We start from the raw sequence: 7,931 nt of genomic DNA, 5'->3' as shown, positions 1-7,931 counted from the left end.
CGGAGCCCTGTCCCTGTGCGCTCAAAATTGATACATTCCCCCGATATGATATTCCGCCCAGATCGCATTGTAAATGCAATAATGAGAAATGTGCCCCTAAATCTGAGGAAATACTCTCTCTTTAAGTAACCTTCTTCTGATTATGGATATGTCAATGCACTCCTCAAAATCCAATGCTCTCCATTGTTTGACCCACTTAGAGGTATGTGAATCTATGCCAGTGGTCAGGGAACTCGGTCCTCATTACCCCACACAGTGCATGTTTTGCTGGTAACCAGCAGGTGCACAGGTGTACTAATTACTCACAGACACATTTTATAAGGTCCGCAGGTGGAGTTAATTATTTCACTTGTGATTCTGTGAGGAGACCTGCAAAACATGCACTGCGTGGGGTAATGAGGACCGAGTTCCCTGACCACTGATCTATGCCATCATTAAGCTGAACCTGAATGCTGCTAAATAAGTTGGATGAATGTTTATAACAATATGTCTAGAGCATTTGTGAGGCCACCATTTCTTATCTGCACCACCCCATGATAAACGCAAGCAAGAAAATGGGAATAGAGAGAACAGTGTACTCCACTGAGATGGGGATGGTGCTAGGCTATATAACATACAATTGGTTGATCAGACTGACTAGGCTATTTGTTTATGTTGGTCCCAAGATGTTTCTTTTTTCGTCCACACCCTGGTGCCCAAACGCCATTGAAGTCATTGTGCTTAGCAGGCCGTAGAGTGTATGCGGAATGTATACAGATGACCAGCGGTCAAAATACTGAAGCCAGCATCACAAAAGAAGGAATCCTGATAGGGGTCAGGAACGTACACATACCTTCCCCCTGCACCCACAACCCTAAACCTTCCTTCAAGCATCCTAACCCTTCACCCTGACCCTTAAAAACATAGAAACATAGAATTTGACGGCAGATAAGAACCACTTGCCCCATCTAGTCTGCCCCCTTTTTAAACATGTTACCTCAAACCATATTTGATCCCTATTTTTTGTAAGGATATCAATATGCCTATCCCAAGCATGTTTCAATTATTCTTCTGTATTTGCCTCTACCACCTCTGATGAGAGGCTATTCCACTTATCCACTACTCTTTCTGTGAAGTAATTCAACTTATCCTCCCCACTAGTGCCCAGTAATTCCAGAGCCGGATTAACAATGGACCTGATGGAGCTATAGCTCCAGGCCCACTCTCCAAATAGGCCCATTTGTAGCTGAGGGTCAGGGCTTTCCAACAAGACCAGCCCCGCATCGCTAGCCTCCCGGGAACCGGAGATACCGCCAGGCAAACCTGGAACGTTTTCCCCATAGGATAACATGGGACCTGCTAATTCCGACCTCCACCCGGTTCCAACGGCTGCCGGTTCCCCCTACAGCATCACAGAAACTCGAGGTTGATCTCAGTCGAACCCAAATCGCTGGGCCTTCAATCTGATACCTGGTCCATATGGGTTCATTGGTTCTAGAGAATTTGCAGGTAAAACTATTTTTTTTTTTTCATTTCTGAAATGTAATTTCATGGCTGTTCATGTTGTTTGAGGACAGATTTCTCTGGAACCAAACGGCCCAGTTTCACGGGACCAAAATAATTCGAAGGCTACATGTAAATGGGTCAGTTGGTTCCGAAGATATAGCTGGTTGTTTAAAGAGGGGCGGGGGTGGTTTTCTCTCCCCCTCACACCAGAAAATGCAGGGACTAGGCTGGTGTAAAAGGGGCCAGTCCGAGAATGTCCCTGCATGATCCTGGGACCATATTCCCTGCATTTTCTGGTATGAAAGGGGTATTATTTCAAATAGCCGGGACATGCAGTGCTCTGAATACAGCCGGGCAGCCCCCTGCTCTCTGCCCGGCTGTTAATGGCTGTCATTTCTGCCCGGCGGCGACTGTCCCCCAGTTACCGCGAGTATGTATTCCCCCTTGGCAATGAGCATGTAATCCCACATGGCAACGAGCATGGAACCCCTGGCAATGAGCATGGAACCCCTAGCAATGAACATGGAACCCCTGGCAATGAACATGTAGGTAAGCAACTTATGTAGCATAATTTTTAATAGGCATTATGGTGTTTGGCATAATACGTAATGGAGATTATGGTGTGAGGCTTAACATGTAATGGGCATTATGGTGTCAATTTTTAATGTGCGCCTTTGGCGCGCAATGCCCCTATTTATGAAGCATATTGTGCATTATTGCTCAATCTGTTTGGTATAGTGCAGGCATGTCCAAACTATGGCCCTCCAGCTGTGAAACTACAAGTCCCATCATGCATTGCCACAGTTTTGCAATTAGGGAATGCTAAAACTACTGTATGTCAAGGCATGCTGGGACGTGTAGTTTCACAACAGCTGGAGGGCCACTGTTTGGACATGCCCGGTATAGTGTATATTTTGGCTCAATCCTTGTGGCAAAATGTGAATTTTGCCTTAATCTGTGTGGCATAATGTGAATTTTGACTCAATCTGTGTGCCATAGTGTAAATTGTTGCTCAATCGGTGTGAATTTTGTCTCATTCCATGTGGCATAATGTGTAAGAAGCAAGTACAGTATAAGTTACTATTGTGTTGCATGATTTGTATAAGGGGTATATGGTGTGGTAAACTTAGGTGACGACATAAAAGGTGCTGAAATGTTGTCTACCAAGTTTCGGTTTTCAGTATTTTTTTATGACTGGAGTGCCGCCTCACCCCGCAAGTATCTTAGGACATCGGCGTCCTGCGGGTATACCTTTGGAGGGCACCGGTCCAATATATCTCCCTGCATTTTTTCTTATGCCAGCCCCCTGCCTTTTCCAGGCATATATAATTAGTTGAAAGTATTTACACAAATAGAGACACACCCATGAGCAGACCACCCAAACAGAACACTGGTCACGCCACCCACATTATTAGGTGCTGGCCGCAGCCCCTATTATTGCGCATAATAGGCCCTTGATCATTTTCAGCTCCAGGCCCATTTAGACATTAATCTGACTCTGAGTAATTCAACTTATCCTCCTAACCAGTGGTGCAAGTAGAAAAAAGGACCAAGTGGTACTGTGCTGCGTGGTTTGGGGGCGTGTTCATATGACATGAGGGGGAGTGGCTACATGACAAAACTTTAGAACACAATGACATTTTTGTTTGGGCTTGTGCATTGCATCCTGCACACAAAATGAAGGAGTCAGATAAACTACAAACAGGGATATTGTGCACCGAAGGCGCGTGGACAAAATTTACACAGTAATGCCTGTTACACATCACACACAGGGCCGGTGCAAGCCCTGCCAGCTCAATAGGCGACCCCCAAATCGCCCGCCCCCCCCCCCTCACCGGGGGGGTTGTCTAGTGGGCACCAGACCCGCCACGCTCTGATACTGCAGAGGGGACTGGGGAGACCAGGAAGAAAGCTGCTGCTGCACCAGCAGCAGCTGGCAAGTACGGGACACCCAGCCGGGAGGGAAGGGGGATTGTGGGCGCAGTAGTGGTGGAGGGGGGGGGGGGGGTGTGCGGGCGAGGGGGTCACCTGGGGCACTCTGCGGCTGAGCAGCAGGGGGGGCAGCACATTGCTGCTGTCCCGCAATGGCGGGCTCCATGCAGGGAGGGGGGGGCGTACGGACTCACCTGGCAGCTCCCTGCTTGGTTGAATTCCTGGCTGGGTGTCCCGCATGTCTCCTCGGCGGCTCAGTACCGCCCTCCAGTGGCAAATGCCTAGAGCTGCCTAGTGGTGGCGCCGGCCCTGGTCACACACCCAATACATATTACCCATGCCATAATGCCCGTTACACATTATGCCCCACACCATAATGCCCATTGCGCTGCTGCCGCACAACTGATGCCCATTACTAATATGCTCCCACAATGCCAGATATGCCCCACAGTGCCACACATATGCCCCCACAGTGCCAGATATCATATGCCTCACAGTGCCACACATATATGCCCCCTCAGTGCTCTGAAAACAGCAAACACATGGCATAACCCCCTCCCTCCACCTACTTTCCCCCTTATGCCAAGTGTAACCCTATTTCAGGTTTACATGTATATATGTGTATATGCTTACATGTATGTATGGTTAATGTGACATGTATATAACTGATATATATATTTATATATATACACAGACAATGAATAACCTGCACCCATCGGGTTTCTTACTGGATCAATAATCACTCAGACGCCAAAGCTTTAAGCAACGTTTCGGGGGTTTATTCCCGTCCTCAGGCTTGTTACAAAAGAAATACAGTGCATACATCTACTTAAATACCTTCACCATCAGGTGTAGCTGTTTTCCACGCCCTCTGCTCACCTGCAACTTCTGGGAGTGTCTCTCACTCACTCCCTCAGCTGTGAACGGTGACGTCAGGCTAGGTCAATAGCACCACCAATATGTGTTACAAATGAGAAAAAAACTGTTACCAAAAAAGGAAAAACAAAAGAATACTTTAGTGAAAAAAAATATATACATAATATATAAAAGTGTATATACAACAATACAGAATAATAAAAAGCAGAAGGGAGACCAATATGTTAGCGAATCTGTGGTGCTAGTATCATATAATCATTGCACATCGCTGGGCTGGAATGCATTCATATCATTGATCACAAAAATATGTTGTAACTAAGATGATCATTTAACCCCTTGGGTTTCAAGGTTCCAAGGGTATGAATCCATTTAGTCTCACATTTTAAAAGCTTAAGGTGTCTGTCCCCTCCACGGTTATCGTCAGGTATGTGGTCTATGATCATATGTCTTAGATTGGCTAGGCTATGCTTGGCTTCTGCAAAGTGTTTTGCAATCGGTTGGTCCACCGATTTGCCATTGATTGCCGCTCTGATGGAACATCGATGCATCCCCATGCGCTCTTTGAATGTGCGCATGGTTTTGCCTACATAGCAAAGCCCGCACGGACATTTGATCAAATAGACCACGTATGCTGTAGAACAGGTTACATTGAATTTAACATTAAACCTTTGACCTGTATGAGGGTGGCAAAAAAAATTTCCCACAATCATATGGCTGCATGTCACGCAGCCTGAACATTTGTGACAACCCACAAATTTCTTAGTAGTAATACTCAATTGCCGGGTGACATCAGTATGAACCAACCAGTCCCTGATGTTCCTTCCTCTTTTATAGCAATTTCTGATGGTAGAAAATTTCATGCTCTTAAATTCTGTTTGTATTACTGGCCAATTGTGTTTGGCAGTGGTGTTAATACCTGTGGAGGCGGTGTTGTACTGTTGGACCCAATTCATGGAGTCCATAGTTGTCTGTTGTACCTTAGATTTAAGAGTGTCATCTCTAGGCATGACTTCAACTCTTTCTCTAGCTGAGCTAATTAATTTGTTATTATACCCTCTGTTATGGAATTGTGTCGACATATCATCCAATGTCGACTTCAGGGTGTTGGGATCACTGGTGATTCTCTTGGCTCGCAAAAACTGAGAAAAAGGAAGACTGCGGATAGTCGACACCGGATGAAAACTATCCGCTCGCAGCAGAGTATTTTTATCAGTTTTTTTAGTGTAAAGACTGGTCACAATTTGGTTGTTATAAACACTGATGGTTACATCTAAGTAATCTATGGATTCCAGGCTCATAGATGACGTGAACTTGATTGGACAGTCTTGTGTGTTGACATATTCAAGTAAGTCGATAAATTCATCGTGTCGACCTGTCCAAAAAAGTATCACGTCATCTATGTAGCGCTTATAGTACAACACCTTGGGCGAAATGTAATAGGGTGTGATTTTTGGACATGTGCGATTTTGGGTCAAAAACGGCCGAAATCGCACATTTTCCGAAAATCGCACATTTAATAGGTTGAAAATCGCGGTAAAAAAATCGCACTTTTAGAAGTGCGATTTTTAGTCACATTTCAATTCGCATCCAGATGTTTTCCCATTATAAAGTATACAACTCGCAAATGTAATAGGGTGTGATTTTTGGTAAATGTTACCAAAAATCACAAAAAAAATAGACCAGGTTCTGACAGGCGAATTTGACAGAACCATGCACAGATCATTGAGATCTGTGCATGGTCCTGTTAATAAAAATGTGTAAAAGTGTTTTTATTAAAAAAAAAACGGCGTAGGGTCCCCCCTCCTAAGCATAACCAGCCCCGGGCTCATTGAGCCGGACCTGGTTCCAAAAATACGGGGGGACAAAAAGCATAGGGGTCCCCCGTATTTCTGAAACCAGCCCCGGACTCTTGGACCGGTCCTGGTTCCAAAAATACGGGGGGACAAAAAATCTGGGGGTCCCCCGTATTTTGAAACCAGCACCGGGCTCCAACAGCCCACGGTGTCATGCCACAGCCGGGGGACACAGCCGCTGTCACCGGCGTCCGTGGCCAGTGGACGCCGGCCTGATAGGGTTAAATCCATCATACGTTACATTGCTTTATACCGGAGAACTACAGGTGCCAGCAGACCACCCCCGCATGCTGGGACTTGGAGAACCACAAGTCCTAGCATGCGGGGCATTAATGGGCCCGCTGGGACTTGTAGTCCACCTGTAAAAAGAATGTTTATAAAAAACACACACAGAGAAGTAAAAGTTTATTACACACACACCTCACTTTTACACCAGCGTTACTTACCATTCCTGGATCCAGCGCTGGTCTGGCTGCTTCACAGCCGGCTCCCCCCGCACTGACAGGCAGCGGGGAGAACCGGCTTTCTCAGTTGCCTCTAACAGCTTCTGTAGCGCTGTTCCAGCGCTACAGAGGCTGAGAGCGCGATTGTCTGAGCTATGCGTCTCCATGGAGACGCATAGCTCAGCCAATCAGGACTGAGCTATGCGTCTCCATGGAGACGTATCGGCCAATCGCGCTCTCAGCCTCTGTAGCGCTGGAACAGCGCTACAGAAGCTGTTAGAGGCAACGGAGAAAGCCGGTTCTCCCCGCTGCCTGTCAGTGCGGGGGGAGCCGGCTGTGAAGCAGCCAGACCAGCACTGGATCCAGGAATGGTAAGTAACGCTGGTGTAAAAGTGAGGTGTGTGTGTGTAATAAACTTTTACTTCTCTGTGTGTGTGTTTTTTATAAACATTCTTTTTACAGGTGGACTACAAGTCCCAGCGGGCCCATTAATGCCCCGCATGCTAGGACTTGTGGTTCTCCAAGTCCCAGCATGCGGGGGAGGTCTGCTGGCACTTGTAGTTCTCCGGTATAAAGCAATGTAACGTATGATGGATTTAACCCTATCAGGCCGGCGTCCACTGGCCACGGACGCCGGTGACAGCCCCGGGCTTCAGCCCTAGACGGGTGAAGCCTGGGGGGGGGGCCCCTTTATTGGGGGGGTCCCCACTCCTCCAGGTACCCCGTCCAAGGCTGACCAGCCACGGTGCTCATGTTTTGGCCGGGGGACCTTGTATAAAAAGTGTCCCCCGGCTGTGGCATGACACCGTGGGCTGTTGGAGCCCGGTGCTGGTTTCAAAATACGGGGGACCCCCAGATTTTTTGTCCCCCGTATTTTTGGAACCAGGACCGGTCCAAGAGTCCGGGGCTGGTTTCAGAAATACGGGGGACCCCTATGCTTTTTGTCCCCCCGTATTTTTGGAACCAGGTCCGGCTCAATGAGCCCGGGGCTGGTTATGCTTAGGAGGGGGGACCCCACGCCGTTTTTTTTTAAACTTTTTTTTTTTTTGCACAAAATCGCATTTATGAAAATGCGCACATTTTCATGACTGAAAATGCGCACATTTTCATGACTAAAAATCGCCCGAAATCGCGGCAAATCGCATTTTTTGCCGCTAATTCGCATCTCATTACATATGCGAATTCGCGGCAAAAAACGCGATTTTTAAAGGTGCGATTTCTGGCGAGTTTGGAACTCGTCCAAAAATCACACCCTATTACATTTCGCCCCTTATCTCTCACATCTCTGTTGAGAAAAAAATCTTTATCAATCTGTGCCATAAAGCCATTGGCATATGTGGGT

The sequence above is a fragment of the Crinia signifera genome, chromosome 4, assembly GCF_055691185.1.
Source record: "Crinia signifera chromosome 4, ASM5569118v1, whole genome shotgun sequence".
NCBI classification, from domain to species: Eukaryota; Metazoa; Chordata; class Amphibia; order Anura; family Myobatrachidae; genus Crinia; species Crinia signifera.
This window is presented reverse-complemented; position numbering follows the sequence as displayed.